Source organism: Pinus tabuliformis, chromosome 3_2 (genome assembly GCF_031772625.1).
Source record: "Pinus tabuliformis cultivar Carrire ecotype Pingquan chromosome 3_2, CPIR1, whole genome shotgun sequence".
Classification (NCBI taxonomy): Eukaryota; Viridiplantae; Streptophyta; class Pinopsida; order Pinales; family Pinaceae; genus Pinus; species Pinus tabuliformis.
Window position 1 is genome coordinate 51674779 of NC_142302.1, and position 18446 is coordinate 51693224.

Consider the following 18446-nt stretch of genomic DNA (forward strand, 5'->3'; position numbering starts at 1 on the left):
ATCGAAGAGCTCATCGTTCTAAATCCAATGGCGTGAACGACACCTCAATCCGACATCGTATGAAGAAGTTATGGCCCGCTGAAGTTTTTTGGAAACAACTACACTTTTTTGCAGGCAGGAAGCACAGGGACACTTGGCATGCTAACGTTAGCAGCACAAATACTAACATCATCCGTACATATGAGTTCATCAGCAATGTGAAATGGCCATATGAATGGAGCAGGGCTAACCAGAGCGTGACACATGGCAAGTGATGTCAACAACCCAGTGGGCAGCCCAGTCAGCCATATGGACCAATCAGAGTGTGACATGTGCAGCCCAGTCAACATCACTGGATTTCCTTAAGGAAGTGAAAATTTAGACCTTTTTGGTAGTCGATAATGATGAATTTTTCACTTGTTTAAAATTTTTGGTGACGCTTAAAAAATTGGTGGGAAACCGTGTCATTGTAATATTAAAAATAATATTTTAAATTCTAGTCATCGGCCGACAGGCAGTCAAACCCCGCTGACTTATCGACCGGCCGGTGTTGGCTGCATGGGGCCTGACCCAGGTTCAGTGTTATTTAGCCAAACAAATCCCTACAATACTGGCCCTTTCGGCATCAGCTCATGGAGCGCAGACCGAAGTCTCACCCGAAGTAGTATTGGGGGATGTTGGAACCAAGTTTCCGCATCCTGAGATGGTCGTGATGTCGATTTATACCCTCTGTTCCTGCTTTCGTGTAGGTCGCCAAGCTTTCGGGCTCTGTTAGTCTATCCCTTTATTCCGACCTTCAGTACCTCCGTGAAGGTGTATGATTGACCTTCACGCAGCCCTAACCCACGGTCAAGGTACTTTCATGCTGCTATGGCAGCGTATTGTATAGGTTCCCTAGTTATCTCAAGTGTTTTACTTATCTTACTAAACAATCATAGTTAGCGCCATGTAATATGATATTCTTACTTGCGTTCATTCACCCAATATAATCACATATATTCCCGCATCGCATAAACATGGTAAATTAAACCTAAAATGCAATATGACCAGATGCATTAACAAGAAATAAAGACACAAAATTTGTAGAATACTTCTCTTTATTGATATCTTCAAATTATTACAGAATCTAACCACCCTGCGCACACAGCTGCAGGGGTCCGCACACTTAGCTGCGAACTTCTACCCTAGGCCTCTGCGCACTCAGCTGCAGAGTCTTTACCTATGCTAAGACGCAAAACACTTAGACTTCTCTACCAAGACTCTTCACTCCATTCTTCACTAAAAGACTTCTTAAAAATTACTTAGAGCTTACTTACTTAGCTCTTTTTATACAATCCCTAGTCTGTGGACCATGGGTAGATCTCTACAGCCGACTTTACACTTTACAAAATAAGGGTGGACAACCCTTTATGAGTCTTGACACCTTCACGCTCCGTGACCACAAAATGTGGAGACTTTACTACTTTATTAAAAAATTGACCCAAAACATGGGCTTTTAGCCCCAAAACCGTCCTTGGGGGATCCCGTTCCCAACAGGCCCCCAAGAAAAACATGGTGACTCGTCCTCGAGTCACTCTGTAGGTGCAGAGATCTTGGCGCAAAGACCTCCCAACTCAACCTATATGACCACAACCTTGGCAGTGCATTGTGCGACCGCCTGCTTTTCTTCTTCAACCATCTGCTCAGTCACTGATCCTAAACTGTCGGCCTGAAGCTTTTGCTGAGTTGCTTGCAGAGTTGCAAGCTTTCCTTCAATAGAGGCCATGACCACATAAGCCTCATCCAACCAGGGCTTCAAGCGCGCCTTCAGCACTGCCTCCTTGTGTTGCACTGCATCTACCTATTCTTTCAACTGCTTGGCCTCTTGCAGCTTTGCCACTCACTGCATGAGAGCGACTTTTCACGCTGTACCTTTTACTTCATCATAGCGCTACTGCAGATCTCATGCTTTTGTCTCTAGCCGCTATACAGTAGGGTCCTCCTACAGGTTCATTAGGACCTCGAATGACTATTCAAAAGGTTGTGTGCATTCTGCTACTACACTGTCGACCGCCACTATCGCTTCTGTGACAGAGGTTGCACACTACTCCTTTACTTCTGGCAGAGTTGAAGGCTAGGCCTTCAACTGTAATTTTGTAATATATATGTTCATCTCCATCTGAACCCTAGCCAATTCTGTATGAGCGTCGCACACCCCTGTAGCAAGCTTGTGTATGCACACCTCGATCGGTTCTTCTTCGAGAATGGCCAACTCCGGGACCATTCGGCATGCCTCCTCCACGACCTAAATTATATGCTTGTTTTGGTCGATTACCTCGATCATGGTGGTGATGGTAGAGTCTCGCTGTAGGGCCATCTGTTCATTATTAATCCTTTGCTTGTTGATCACCTTAAAGCTCGGCGTTCACGAGCCCTCAGCTCCGCGATCACTCTATCCTGTAGTAGGTGGAGCGCCTCACTAGGGAGCGCTGCCAAGTTCAACCCCACTCCCTTGAGGGCGCTAACAGTGGGCTTGGCAGCTTCATTCTTTGTGGTCAGTGCTCCATTCAGCAACACTATCGTGCTGGAGACCTTCGCGCGCAGCATCTCGACAGCTTCTGAAGTGTCGATAGCGAGGCTGGTGGACATCATGCCAGCTTGTGATGTGTGGGTCTACTTCTCTTGTAGACCTGTCTAGATGGCCCCTAATATTAGTTGCTGCCGCTGCTCAAACTGTTGTAAGGCCTCCACGGTGACATCCTGCATCGTGTCTCCAATGTCATGAAAATCCTCTTGTGTGAGGGTGATTAGGTCCAACAACGTCTTAGTGGCCTTGGATTTCTTCCTCGACCCTCCTTTCTCTTGTTACCGTGGACGCTTGATGCAGGCAGATGTCACCTGCAGGTCCATGTTGTGCTGCTCTTTTTTCTCATCTGTTTCTTCCTTTGTCTTGGGTGAAGGCGACCTCGCGCCTTTGTCATAGCCCCGCTCTGTTCCACCTATTTGCTAGGCGGCATCGCACTCCACTTGGGCCTTGTCAGCGAACTCCTTCTTCCTCTTCTTGGCCAGATGTGCCATCTTGAGCTTGGCCTCCTCCTTCTTGTGTTGTGCGACATACTTGCTTGCCCCCACTGCCAAGTCTGATGTAGTGCGCCACTATGCCGACCAACGATCAAGAACTGCATCAATTGCGTCATCTGTTGCTAAGTAAGGCAAATCATACCATGTCTACACAGGGTCCTTCCGCACCCTAATTGACACATGGTGAAAGTCTGCCTTGAACTCTGCGTAGCCCTACAGATTGGAAAACACAGTAGGCGACAACCGCAGTTTGTGATTGATAGCCATGCGGATGTTCATCTCCATCAAGATCCAGAAGATCTTGCTATCTTTGATGAACTGCGCATCCTTGGTCGCCCAAAATGAACCGTACTTCATTGCTTCTGGTAGGTCTGACGCGACTGAGGGGAATTGACTATCTTCTGGCAGCTTCCATGCTACCAACACAATAGAAAACAAGAGCCATGCGTACTAGAAGGTCCTGCTGAGCTCCTATGCCTCGCGATAGTTCGCAAGGAACTCACCACAGAGATAGTGTGCCCAAGTAAACTAACTCCTTCGGCGCATTGCGCTGCTAGCGCGACGACAGGTGCCGACACCTTATCTGTGCGACACTTCCGCATCACCTTTCCTGCCAAAATCTGCGTGGCCACCTTGACTGCAGGGTCACCGAAACTTGAGATGGCATAGCCCTGCGACTTCTTCACAAGCTTAAATTTTTCCTTCATGGCCTTGCAAGGGCCTGCTCGCCACCTTTTCCGCCAAACGTCATGGCCGGATTTTCTCCTCTGTAGGGTAGCCGCATGATCCTATGGATCAATTTGTCGGTGATGGGCATTGGCTCCTTTAGCCACAGAAACCCATCATGTGCCAAGCAGAGCATCTGCTTGATGACCAAGACTGTAATTGGGGTGTGGTTGTAGTGCGACACCCATAACATGTTGAGCAGACCTGCCTTGTCTACTCCTCTGAGCCACCTCCACAGTTCCAATTCGGTCATCCCAGTGGTTGTGTCAACAATGTGGTGCATCAACTACTTTGTCGCTAAGTGCGGGAATTTCTCATGGTAAGATAAGTCCCAATCTTCTAGTTTTAACAAAGGAACCTGCCCCAAACGCGGTCCTTCAAAGACAATCTCATCCGACAGCAGAGGGGTTTGCAAGGGGACCTTGCTCTCATCAATTTCCTTTGGCACCTTGGTCTTTCCCTTATGCCGAGGGACATACTCAAGCAACCGATTAATATGGTCAGTACCCTGGACTTCAAATTCCTCCACTTTTATCCCAATGTCCTCATCATCCATCGGGATGTCTTCGATTTCTTCCTCCTCCAGCTCCAGATTGATGGCTTTGCCCTTTTCCTGTGCGGTGGGCTTGTCCTTTGGCGGGTTTCTTCTCGGCAACGCGCGCACTGCTAATGCAGGATGCTTGCCCTTTTTATCCTTCGCACTCTCCTTGGTTGGGGTCGGCTTCAGTCTAAGTGTTCGTGATGATTTGGGAACTTCAACTAATACTTCTGCAACCTTTGGGACAACTCCCTCTGCCTCCCCAACAACCCTCGGTTCAACCCCCTCAGCTATCACTGCTTCGGCATCCATATCTTCTGCAGGTGTTGACATGATGCTATTTAATAGTTCTCGTGTGATCTCTGGTAATTGCTCAAACGCCGAACTCGCTACCAGAGCTTTGAAAAATTCTCGGTTCAAATGCGCCTGAGATCTCAATAACTCAATTCTCAAAATGCCAAGTGTTTTTTGCTGGGCAGCCACCTGTAATTTATTGGGAATTTTGAATTCAAATTCGACCGTTGCCCCCACATTCGCTTCATTAATGCCGGATTGGCAGCAGATTTCAAAGGATCTTACCCATAAAGTTCTTCTTAAATGTCATCCACCCGCTCCATTTGGCCGCATTTCTACCGTCAAATCACGAACAGTGACTTTAACGGTCACTTTCCGTCTGACCTACGTGATGTCTCCTTGAGTAGCGAAACTCCCTTCGCTTTGTCGTGAACCCTGTGACACTTCCTTGCTCCGCACAATCCTCCAGTCGCGCAGTACCCCAACCCAGGCAGTGCAGTTTATAGTCTCACGCCTCGTTTCAGCTGCCTGGATTACTAAGACTATGCTACCCTCATATAGTCACATGGTCGGACCACCGGCATATGGCTTTAATCGACTGCCATTCACTTTTCCTGGGAAGAGATCTCCATTCAATTTGACCAAGTAAACTGCTCCACCGTCGGTAATCTCCTTAATGACATAGGGCCCTAACCAGTGCATTTTGAACTTCCCTGGAAATTTATCAAACTTATTGTCATATAACAAAACTAGATCATTTACCTTAAAGGTGTGCAACTTAATGTGCAGATCATGCCATGCTTTTTTGCGTTGATTTTGGACTTGTTGGTGGAATCCAACTATAAATCTTTATTCCTCAAGCTCAGCCAGCTGCACGAGCCTCTCTTCCAAGGCTTCGCGATCCATTATACCCATGAGTGCCGCTATGCACAAACTAGGGACAATGTATTCCATGGGCATCACTGCTTCAACACCATATACAAGCCTAAAGGGTGTTTGTCCAATCAACTTTTTGCATGTCGTCCGATAGGCCCATAATACTGTGGGTATGCGTAGGTCCCAATCACTTCACTAAGCATTGCAAACCTTGGTCAATGCATTTTCCAACACCTTATTGAATGCTTCCACCGTCCCATTAGCCTGTGGGTGATAAGGTGTGATTTTATAGTGATATACCTGAAATTCCTCCGTTAGCGCACTGATTGTTTCATTCAGAAAGTGCATACCACGATCACTTATCAAAATCTTTGGACACCCAAATCGCATCAGTACATACTCAAAGAGGAACTTCGCAGTAATTACGCCTGTGCAATCCTTCATAGGATGTGCCTCTGCCCATCGAGTCAAATACTTAGTCGCGGTGATAATGTACCGCGCTCCCGTCTTCTTTCCTTGGGGCTGAATAGGTCCCACAAAATCTATCGCCCATTTCTCAAAGGGTTGTAATGTCATCTATGGATTCAGAGGCAGCTCATCTCCCTGCGATGGCCTATCAGTCCTTTGACATACATCACACGCCTTGCAGTAAAATTTTGAATCCTAATGGAGGGTTGGCCACCACAACCCTGTGCGTAGAATCTTATGCGCGGTCACTCTTCCTCCATAATGGCCTCCCGTAGCACCCCCATGAGCATCCGCGAGGATGCTGCTTCTTTCAAACTCTGGTGCATATCGTCGTAATACTTCATCAGACCCCATTTTGTACAAATCTCCGGGAATGATAAAAAAGTCTGCCGCGCGCACCACTAACTCCTCCTTCTATTGGACGGTGTAACCTTCGGGGGCAGTCCCTGTTGTTAGGAAGTGTATGATGCCTTCAAAGTGACCATCCGTGATGCGCATTGCAAATCGCTACATGTCAAGAAATCCATTCTCCAAATTAGTGGGCTCTTCCCCTGTTTCGATGCGCAACAGATGGTCTGTTCCCACGTTCAGTTTTCCAGGCTTCACAATAACCTCAAAATTATACTCCTGGAATAATAACAACCATCTACAGATTCTCCCCCCCAACACAGGCTTATTGACCAAGTATTTCAATGTGGAATAATCTGTATACATCTTAAAATGTCCACCCGGTAAATAGTGTCTAAACTTATGGAGCGCGTATACCATGGCTAACCCTTCGCGCTCGGTGGTGGAATAGTTATTCTCAGCCTTGGATAACCTTCTGCTTGCGAATGCTATAAGATGGTCCAATTCTCGTCCGCTAGTCTGTGTCAGTACTGCTCCCAGCGCTATACATGACGTGTCAACATGTACATGAAACTCCTTCTTCCAATCCGAGAAGACTAAAATCGACGCGGTGACGATATTTTCTTTCAATACATCCAAGATTTTCTTACAGTCTTCGTTTCAACAGAACGTGACATCCTTTTTCAACAACTTCTCCATAAGCGCGGTGATTTGGGCATAGCCCTTGATAAACTTCCTGTAATACCCAGTATGCCCTAAGGTTGCACGCAGTTGTTTTGCACTCCTCGGTGCTTCCAAGTTAAGTATCACCGCGATCTTCACAGGATCTACCATTAGTCCCTGCCTACAAACCACATGACCCAGCAGGGTCCCAAAATGAACACAAAACATGCATTTCTTCAAATTAAGCGCAATTTGGTACCTTCGACAGGTATCTAGCATCAGGCGCAAACTTCCCACATGTCGATTTACTAGCCCAAACAAAATCCAATCATCAAAGTACACCTCCAGAAACTTATGAATAAATTCTTTGAACGCAACAATGACTACGCGCGAAAAAATTGCAGGCGCATTCTTCAATCCGAAAGGCATTACAGTGTACTGAAAACATCCCCACTCAGTCGCGAAGGTCATCTTGCTTCTATCCTCTGGCGCGATTTTGATCTGATGGTACCCAGAGAACCCATCAGTGAAGGAGTACGCTTCCTGGCCACCTACATTATCCAATACCTCATCAGTGAACGGAGTCAGGAAAGGATCATGTACACAAGCGTCATTCAACTTCCTGAGATCTACGCATATCCTTATTTCATCCTTCTGCTTCTTTTCCTGTACCACCATTGGGATTACCCAATCAGATTCTTGTACTGGCTCAATGATTCTTGCCACGAGCATCTTGTCTAGCTCTAAGTGGACCTTCTCTTTATACTTCGGATTGAGACGGTAAAGTCTTTGCTTAACCGGCTTCGCATTGGGATTTAACATGATCTTCATAATGCCAGGGTCTCTTATTATCCCTTTTAGATCCGTAAACTTGGTAGGGAACAAATCCTGGTATTCATGGAGCAACTCGGCAACCTTATCCACCGTCGTGTCATCCTAGTAATCTTTGTGAATTTGGGCTCTGCCTCCATACCAATATTTACCTATTTCATTTTCAGTGGCATAGTTATATCAGGGTTCTCAATCCGCGGTCCCTCAACCTCGCGGTGACCCTCTATTTCAAGGATGTTAATCTTTCGCGGATCCTCATCTTCTTCTTCAGCAGTCACGTATATCACTCCAACACATGGCTCAACTGAGTAGTCCAATTGGGTGGAATCAGATCCAAAGGATCCTGTAGTATCCTAAAGATTGTGGCTTTCACTTCTTGTAGCGCTTCGTCAATACAATGAAACTCGTCTTCAAAACTAAACGTCATTATGAATCCTTTACGCAGAATATCCCATTCACTTGTAGCATGGTGGAGCTCTATCTCCAAGTACCAGTTCATAGGGATGGCATCCAGGGTATGATAGAACAAGTGCACCCATTCAGGCTGGGGCTTCGTTCCATAATCCTTAGCCCATTTGGCCAAGTGTGCACGCGGATCGTCCTTCCCATCATACTTGTCTGTCATTCATACCTTTGGCTTCCCAAAGCGTGCGCGCATCATCTTCCTACACTTGAGCCAATCATTAAAGCTACCCTTGTGCGTACCCCACCATCTTTCGGGCGTTGCGCGCAGTGCCCAGTCCAAAGCCTAGAAGCGCTGCTTCTCTGGTACTTTCCTCTCAAATGCATTCAAAAATACATCTACATCATTCAGGCCATCATAAGTGGGTAGATCTCTTACTTCTGACGATACACAACGCAACGACCAGGTCATCATGTTACAGCTTAGCGTGGTTACTTCATGTAGCTGATTCTGCGAATGCTCTAATTCTTCATCAGAGTCTGAGGTGCAGGAACTCTTGCGATGCCATGTAATTCGTCCATCCGCTGTTGGATTCAACCAATCTTGGTCTTGCACTGTTATCTTATATATACAATCCAAATCGTCATTTCTCTCATAATCGTGGACTGGTTCAGTATAGCACGATCCTTCAACAGGATCTAGGGGTACTATTACACGAAGCAATTTTTTCTCAAATATCATCTTTCGCTTCTTTAGGTTGATTACCCCGTTCATGTCAGTAGCCCAATCAATTCCAAGGAGTGCAGGGTAGGGGTTGTTGTCATCCATGATTTCTATTACTTCAAAGTCAGCCAATGCACTTGCGCTTTCAATATCTACAGTTACCCCTTACAGCCACCCCATGGGGATGATCTTCCACTGATTTTCCATCCTTAACTGAATCAGAGACCACTACAGCGTGGGTCTTCCCATCCGGTCCCAAGTTTGCTTTGGTAGGACGTTCACGTCTGACCCCAAACCCAAAATAACCTAATCCATTTCATATTCCCCTATCTACGTGGTAAATCTCATCTCACGCCCTGTCCTCGCTTTATGCTTACCAATATTTCGTACCACGCGCGGTTCACCCGGAGTGTTTCCGACACATCTATTTATAAGCTCCTGTAATCCCTTCACAACCTTTCTATCGTGTAGCAGCTTCATGCAGGTTTCTAGAAAGGTCATAAGCATAGAAGGGTCCATCTCCTAATCAGGCTTATCCTTGCTTCCTGAGGTAGAGGCCTTAGTGAAGCTCTTCTTTACTTCCATGAGCGTTTCGCATGCATGCTCTAAATCAAATTCAGCCTCCTTCGCCGGAGCTTTGCGAACCCATGCGTTGTCTTCGGGCTATTTTCCCTTATCATTACTTGTTGCAATTCCATTTCAGAACACTATATTCACATTTGAATCCTCTTTGCGAGGCTCAGACCTCATCATATGTAGGTTCTTAGTCGGTTGAGGTAGTAGGACCCCTTTGTCGCATATCCTCACTATTAGCATAGGACAGTCCTTCGTTTCATGATCAAACAGAGTAAAATATTTGCACGATGGACGCGTTGGGTTAGTGCAATCACGGGCATAGTGTCCCAGTCCTCCACAATTGTAGTAGATTAGTTGTCCCCGACCTCTGCCAGCTCCTCCTTTGCCTTGGCCTCCTCTGTGCCCCTGAAGGCCTATTCGCACAATCCCTATGCTCTGGTCAGGGGGCCGCGTTTCTGCTTGAACCCCATAGGTAGGAGTTCTGTCCATCATCAATTCATAACTTCTGTAATTGCGCTCATCATGCCATACTGACCTACATAAGTTGCAGAACATTTGCTGTGGTGTTTGTACAAACTTCTGCAACAAATGACAGTTATTCATCGTATGTTTTCCTGCTACCTGACATATAGCGCACCACAATGCAAGCCCCACGCTTGGTCCTACTTGGGCCTCCGGCCTCAAAGGCATTGGCCACCCTCCTGCAATATAGTTTGCAAAGACCAGGTAGTTGTTTTTGTCATGCCCCTGACCCTTACATTTTAGGCACCATACCTCTTCGCGCACCTTTGGTCGAACTATTCTGTCTTGTTTCAAACTTTGCATTTCAAGGCAAATATTTTGCAATTGCGCATGGATCTGTTGAAGCCCCACCTTCAGATCTTGCATCAGTATTTTATGCAGTCTCATTTCAATCTCTAAGGTCTCTGCCTGAGTCGTAATCTTCTATTGCGACAGTGCAACCCTTAGGTGTGGCAGGAGTGAAGACACGAACCACTCGTAGTGTTGTCCATCTGTTAAGTTCATATTAGCTTCACGGGTTTTACACTTCAACCTACGATCTAATTCCCATGGTGTCTCGCTTGGTTTCATCATGATTTCCTTGAACCCTACAATCGACTGTGCCTCAGATTTAGGCTTACTGAATTCTTTATTCAGCGTGGTTTGGATGTCTTCCACTCCAACGTTCAGGTTATCATTAGAGTACTTGATGTACCAAGTTAGCACGCGATCCTGCAAAGCACTAACTAATGTTGCCTTCTTCATGTGATCATCTGTAACGCCCTGAGATTCCCACATAGCTTTCACGACGAACCAAAACTGCGGTGGAGGTGGTGGGGGTATGGGTGAAGTCGCAGGTGATGATGGTGAAGTTGGAGGTGGTGTGGGTGGCGGTGGCAGTCACAGGAATCCCTGTCTTATTAACTGAATTGCACTTCACGGAGAAGCTTACGCTACTCCCTATTTTTCACCAAATGGAGGTCAAATAATTGGGCTATACTCAGGACCCTTTCTTCCTTTGTTTCTGTAAGTCTTTCCACTTCGTGTAGCTCCAAATATCAAGATAGCTGTATAACTTGTTTTTTGCACAATAACATCTTAATCCAGGTATTTAAAGACTTTAAGTACTTACCTTGCGTACCTTTGAAAAAGTGACGCTCCGCCTCACTGTAACTAACTGAGGTATCGACCATGAATTCAGTCACAAATCCTCCTATGATGCAATTGAGCCAGTGATCAACAACATGGGCGATCTTATCCTCAAAGGCTTTCAACCTTTGAACTAACTTCGGGGTCCAAACAATAGGACCGTCATGTCTCCACCTTCCTTGGCTATCCACTAGCTTCGCGATCCACTCGTATAACTAAACTAGAAAGGAACATAAAAATATCTCGTGGATTTTTGTATATAGGTACCTGTCCAGCCACTGTTCCTTTGTTAGTCGTGAATTTCTGTTCTCCTGCGCTGCGAATTCTTGGATCTTCCTGTCCAGCCAGTCTTCGATCTCTTTCTTAGTTGGATTCCAGTGATACAACATCACACATCTCTTATGTAGATTCTGGTTCTGGCAACGGAACCATTTTTTTGTTGTGTGGGGCCTGACCCAGGTTCAACGTTAGTTATCCAAACAAATCCCTACACTACTGGGCCTTTTTTCATCCACCCGCGGAGCGCGGATCAAAGTCTCACCTGAAGCAATATGGGGGGATGCTTGAACCAAGTTTCCGCACCCTGAGATGGTCGTGATGTCAGTTTATACCCTCTGTTCCTACTTTCACACAGGTCACTAAGCTTTCAAGCTCTATCAGTCTAGCCCTTTATTCCGCCCTTCAGTACCTCCGCGAAGGTGTATGATTGACCTTCGCGCAACCCTAACCCAGAGTCGAGGTACTTTCGCGCTGCTATGGCAACGTATTATATAGGTTCCCAAGTTATCTTAAGTGTTTTACTTATATTACTAAACAATCACAGTTAGCACCGCGTAATCTGATATTCTTACTTGCGTTCATTTACCCAATATAATCACATATATTCGTGCATCACATAAACATTGTAAATTAAACCCAAAACACAATATAACCAGATGCATTAACAGGAAATAAAGACACAGAATTTGTAGAATACTTCTCTTTATTGATATCTTCAAATTATTACAGACTCTAACCACCTTGCGCACACAGTTGCAGGAGTCTGCGCATTCAACTGCGGACTTCTAGCCTAGGCCTCTGTGCACTCAACTGCAGAGCTTCTACCTATGCTAAGACCCGAAACACTTAGACTTATCTACCAAGACTCTTCACTCCATTCTTCGCTAAAAGACTTCTTAAAAACTACTTAGAGCGAGCTTACTTAGCTCTTTTTATACAATCCCATGATCTGCAGACCATGGGTAGATCTCTACCGCTGATTTTACACTTTACAAAATAAGGGTGGACAACCCTTTATAAATATTGACAACTTTGCGCTCCATGACCACAAAATGCAGATACTTTACTACTTTATTACAAAATTGACCCAAAACATGAGCTTTTAGCCCCAAAACTATCCTTGGGGGATCCTGTTCCCAACAGCTGGCCAATGGGAATACGGTTGGCAGTATATATATATATATATATATATATATATATATAAAGCTAATAATGTAAGTCGAACCCGCTTGGCGGGTCCGTCGATGTAGACACCGAAATGCCAATTCAAACACAAAGGACTCGCCTACAAAAACATTGCACTTGCACAAGTTGGGGTTTGACCCTGGGTTGCCAAGACCCAAATCCAATGCGCCACCATTGAGCCATGGGTGGCAGACTTTGATATGTTCGCCCGCTCACACCTACTTAAACACTACTCAAAGCACTGAACGGGGAGGAGGATGCATGGGTGAATGAGGCCGAGTTTCAGAGTGTACAGGAAAGACCAAAGTTGGATTGATGCCCTCTTGGGTTCATTTTTCGAGAATTTTTTTTAGGAATCTTAGGGAATATTTCCATAAAGAATCTTGCAAGGAATCTAAAAGATTCCCTAGAGCCTCATAGGTCACCAACACAAAACAGGGCCAACATTATAGTCATTTTTCAAGATTTTTTGTCGGGAATCCAACCGTGCAGTCTGTTTCTCCAATAAAGATCTACATTTTCATGCCATCCCCATAAGTGGAGGTATAAGGTGTCATTTTGTAATTGTTTGTAATTTGATTTCACTACCAATTAATGAAAGAGGCCTCCCCACATTGAGTAGGGCCCAGAGACGTAGCCCACACTAGGTGAACTATATTACCAAGTTGTTTGTGTACCTTTGATCTCATGGTTTCTTTTAGTTTCCACTTCTTTTATGTGTATGTTTCACTTGGTTGCATGCTCTTTTAAATGTAATTTTGTATGCATCCTTGAAGTAAAATATCTGGATCCGGGAAGGTAAGTACACATGGTAGTTGTGAGGAGTTTCTGTGTAACCCATAAATATCCCCAACTATGTTGTCGGCTCAAGCTTCTTCCTTAATTCTTTGGAGACATGGCAGTAAAAAGAGACTCCAAAAATCCTAGAGTGCAACACATCTGACTTCTTCCCCGAGAAAGCCTCCTCCTGTGTAATCATACCAAGAATCTGATGTAGACTTCAGTTCTATAAGTAGACTATTGTGTTGCATACCTCATACCACAAATGCAGAGGTAGGCCTTGGTCATGTAAGATAGCTCTCGCAACTCCCACAATGCTACGATTCTTTCTCTCAGCCATCCCATTCTGTTGTGGGTTGTGGGGTATTGTCAGCTCTGGATGAATGACTTCTTTGCACAAAAATTATTGAATTCATTCAACACATACTCACCTCCATCATCACACCTGAGAGCCTTCACCTTCTTTTCGGTTTCTTTCTCAGCCAGTGCCTTGAATTCTACGGACTTGGAGAATGTCTAATATTTCTTCCACATGAAGAATATCTAGCACTTCCTTGAGAAGTCATCAACAAAAATGACAAAATATTTGTCTCTGGTAGTGGAGGTTATCAGGAAATTTCTAGAGACATCAGAGTGTATCCTTTCCAAGACAACATGTACTTTACCACCCCAATCATGGAATGTGGATTTTGTGTACTTCCCTAAAGTACATCCTTTGCATACATCTTGCAGTTCAAGTGCTCCTTTAGGGAGGCCAGTGGTTATTTTTTGCATAATCTTCAAGGCGCAATGATGGACATGGCTAAGTCTTATGTGCCAAAGTTCACCGAAATCGCAACTCTACACTTTCTCCGCCTTAGTGCTTAATGCAACACAATCTTCCACATCTAGCTTATATAGGTTCTTCACACAAACCCTGATCTGCTTCACCTATCCTGTGGCTATGTGTCTCAAGAATGCTTTCCCTTTATTGAAGATCACATCATAACCAAAGTCTTCCAAAACTGCAACAGAGACGAGATTTTTCTTTAGGCGTGGAACAAACATGATGATCCGAATGGAAAATGGCATCAACCCATGGTACTCATCCACCCATATTATTCATTGACCCATGGAATTTACCCATGGTATTGTAAATGGCATCTGCCCGTGGTATTGTAAAATCCACCCATGGTATTCATTCACCCATGGAATTTACCCATGGTATTGTAAATGGCATCCGCCCGTGGTATTGTAAAATCCACCCATGGTATTCATTCACCCATGGAATTGACCCGTGGTATTGTAACTGAAAAATACTATAAGTAACAAGTCACATTTTGTAAAAGGACAGATTGTCCGCCACAATGTAGCCTTTACAGTTCAGAGGCATGTAGCCGCCACATCTCTTCTCAGAGATAAGCTACCATCGCCCTAGCTGGTTTATTTCCATTACTATTTTAAATAAAAGATTCTTTGCGGTTTTGTTTATTGGGCATTCTCCTATTTTTCTTCTAGCAATATAAGTTTTCAGATCTTGGGGGTCTCTCCTCCCAAGATCCATTTCAATCTTTTAGATCTTGGGGGCCTCCTCCAAAGATCCGGATCAGTGGTATCAGAGCAGGTTATGATTCCATGGGAACGAGGGTTTGATGCATGTTTCAGTTTCAAATTTTGCAGCAATATTCAACAAACTTCAGGCATGTGCTACAACCTCCACAGAGCACTTTCTTGGGTCAAGCAGGAAGAATTTTTCTTTTTCATTTTTTTTGCAGGATTTTTTTTGGGCGGCGACTTTGCAGATCAGATCTGAAACATTTGGTACAAAATTTACAAAATAAAATACCAGATCTGGATTCCTCTCGAAAAATCACCCAATTTCAAAAAAAAATGGGTCAAATCGGAGTCCGGATGTGGGAGATATCGCTGATTTAAAATCAGCTATTTTATCAGAATTTTTGTGACGGCGGAACTGTTGCAGCACAAATCTGAGATCTTAGAGTGCCCAGATAAGGATTTCCATCACATGGGAAGATGCAAAATGGTCCTTCTGCTTCCAAAAACAGGTTATAATAAATATTCTGAGTTATATTGGCCGAGTTATGTCCATTTTAATTCTGGAGCAGCATTCGGAGTGGGTTTCCATTGGAGACGTGCCCTCCCACCCCACTTTAGTAGGCACCTGCTTCACATTCATCAGTTTCAACATAGCAACAATCGGCTTGGGTTATTTGGAGATGTGCCCTCCCACCCCAGGCTATGTAGGCACCTGCTACTTCATCAGCAACCAACATCACGGTTGTGGGTCATCCACAAACCCACACTTCATCGAAGTCCATTTGCTAGGCCGTACATTGTTAGTATCACAGTTGGTCACAAGCATTACAGGGTATCTCTATCCTCGGATCTTCGTTTTTCATGGTTATGGGTCATCCACAAACCCACAGTTCATCGAAGTCCATTTGCTAGGCCACACACTGTTAGAATCACAATTGGTCACAAGCATTACAGGGTATCTCTATCCTCGGATCTTCATTTATCAGGATTTTACAATACCACGGGCAGATGCCATTTACAATACCATGGGTAAATTCCATGGGTCAATGAATAATATGGGTGGATGAGTACCATGGGTTGATGCCATTTTCCATTCGGATCATTAATGATCCGAATGGAAAATGGCATCAACCCATGGTACTCATCCACCCATATTATTCATTGACCCATGGAATTTACCCATGGTATTGTAAATGGCATCTGCCCGTGGTATTGGTTTTGGGTTAACCACGTAAAACCCTTATCTTCAGTGCAGGAGGGAACTTTACGCAATGGGGACCATTGTTTCTTAAGGAGGGAGGAATGATCCGAATGGAAAATGGCATCAACCCATGGTACTCATCCACCCATATTATTCATTGACCCATGGAATTTACCCATGGTATTGTAAACGGCATCTGCCCGTGGTATTGTAAAATCCACCCATGGTATTCATTCACCCATGGAATTTACCCATGGTATTGTAAATGGCATCCGCCCGTGGTATTGTAAAATCCACCCATGGTATTCATTCACCCATGGAATTGACCCGTGGTATTGTAACTGAAAAATACTATAAGTAACAAGTCACATTTTGTAAAAGGGCAGATTGTCCGCCACAATGTAGCCTTTACAGTTCAGAGGCATGTAGCCGCCACATCTCTTCTCAGAGATAAGCTACCATCGCCCTAGCTGGTTTATTTACATTACTATTTTAAATAAAAGATTCTTTGCGGTTTTGTTTATTGGGCATTCTCCTATTTTTCTTCTAGCAATATAAGTTTTCAGATCTTGGGAGTCTCTCCTCCCAAGATCCATTTCAATCTTTTAGATCTTGGGGGCCTCCTCCAAAGATCCGGATCACATGACATCCTTGAGTCTGAGAGGGGAGCCCAACTCCCTGTGAAAGGTGACTGTACCAATCCTGGTCACGTTGTACCTTCCATCGTCCCCCAACTCGATGTGAATCTAGATATATTTATCCTCGAGGTCACTGAAAAACTCTCTATACCCTGTCATGTGGAACGATGCATTTGAGTCCAAGTACCACACACTCCCCATCACTGTGTTGACCATGCATGCGATAAGGGTGAAGTCAAGCTCGAACTCCACATCAAAGAGGTACACAATTTCAGAAATTATCTCCTATCGATCAAAGGCATAAATGATGAGATATTTTGTGCCATTCATGAAAATTTCTAAAGCATACTCGAACTTTGTGATAATGTGTAATAGTTCTTTCCATTGGAAAATGGACACTTGTCCAAATATGAGTACATCATCAACAAAAATCAAGTGAGTAAGGTATACCTTCCTAGTGACATGTAAGCCAACAAATATATTATCAATCGTAGCTCTTGCAATATTCCTACTAAGGCCATCGATGATGATTAGGAAAGGAAGAGGAGAAAGAGCACAGCCTTGTCTCAACCCTCATGTGCCCTGAAGAAATGAGACGATACACCATTAATAAAAAGCATAACATACTATGGAGACACAAGACATAATCTAATCCATGATTCCAACAAATAATCCTATTTTATGTAGGATCAATTCAAAGAAACCTAAATCAACACTATCATATGCCTTATGTAAGTCCAAATTTAGCCCAATTTCCTCCTCCTTGTGGGATTTTGTTGAATGTAAACATTTTTGAGTGATAGAAACAGAGTCTTGAATCACTCTGTTCTTTAAAAAAGAAAATTGTTCCCCAGAAATATAATTAGATAACTTCCCTTTTATACAATTTGCAATGATTTTGGAAATCATTTGTATGTAATATTACACAGGGAGATGGACTTATAATCCCTGAAAGAAGTCAAACATGAAGACTTTGGGATAAGAGCAATAAAAGTGGTGTTTTTGTCACCATTTAACTTTCTAAGACGAAGTGATTCTTCTGCTAGCTGCATCAGGTCCATACCCATAATATCAACAAAGTGTAAGAAGACCTCAATTGTCCATCCATATGGACCCAAACATTTATATTTAGTAAAGGCTTTGAGAACATATGTGACTTCCTACAAGGACATAGGCTTGTCAGTCTCCAAAATATCTTCTGCCGAGAACATAGCCATTCATCTCATATTTTGAACCAAGTGCAACCTCTCCAAGCATTATGCATAACCATCAAATGTCACACAACCAAATATAAAGTTGACCTCACACTCCAATACATAAGACTTGTGTATTATTATGAATATATTTTATATGTTTTAAAAAATTATAATTAAAAGTGATATGTCAAATATGTACGTATTTTTATTATTTCAAATGCTATATATTGAGTGGGTCTAATGGTTAAGAGCATGTGTTTTTCTTGTAAGAGATCACAAATTCAATTATAGAGTGCATAGAGTATGTACACCCTCGTAGATTTTAGCAATCAAATCATTGCACGGAAGCGGATTCCTTGCCCCATAAACAAGGGAGAAATGGATTGTATGGAATGCCCGTTCAAATAAGTACATTATTCTACCCCTATTCATCATAGTTATAGGCAAATTATATATCAATCATGGCATTCTCAAAGAGTAGGTAATGCTCTCCAAC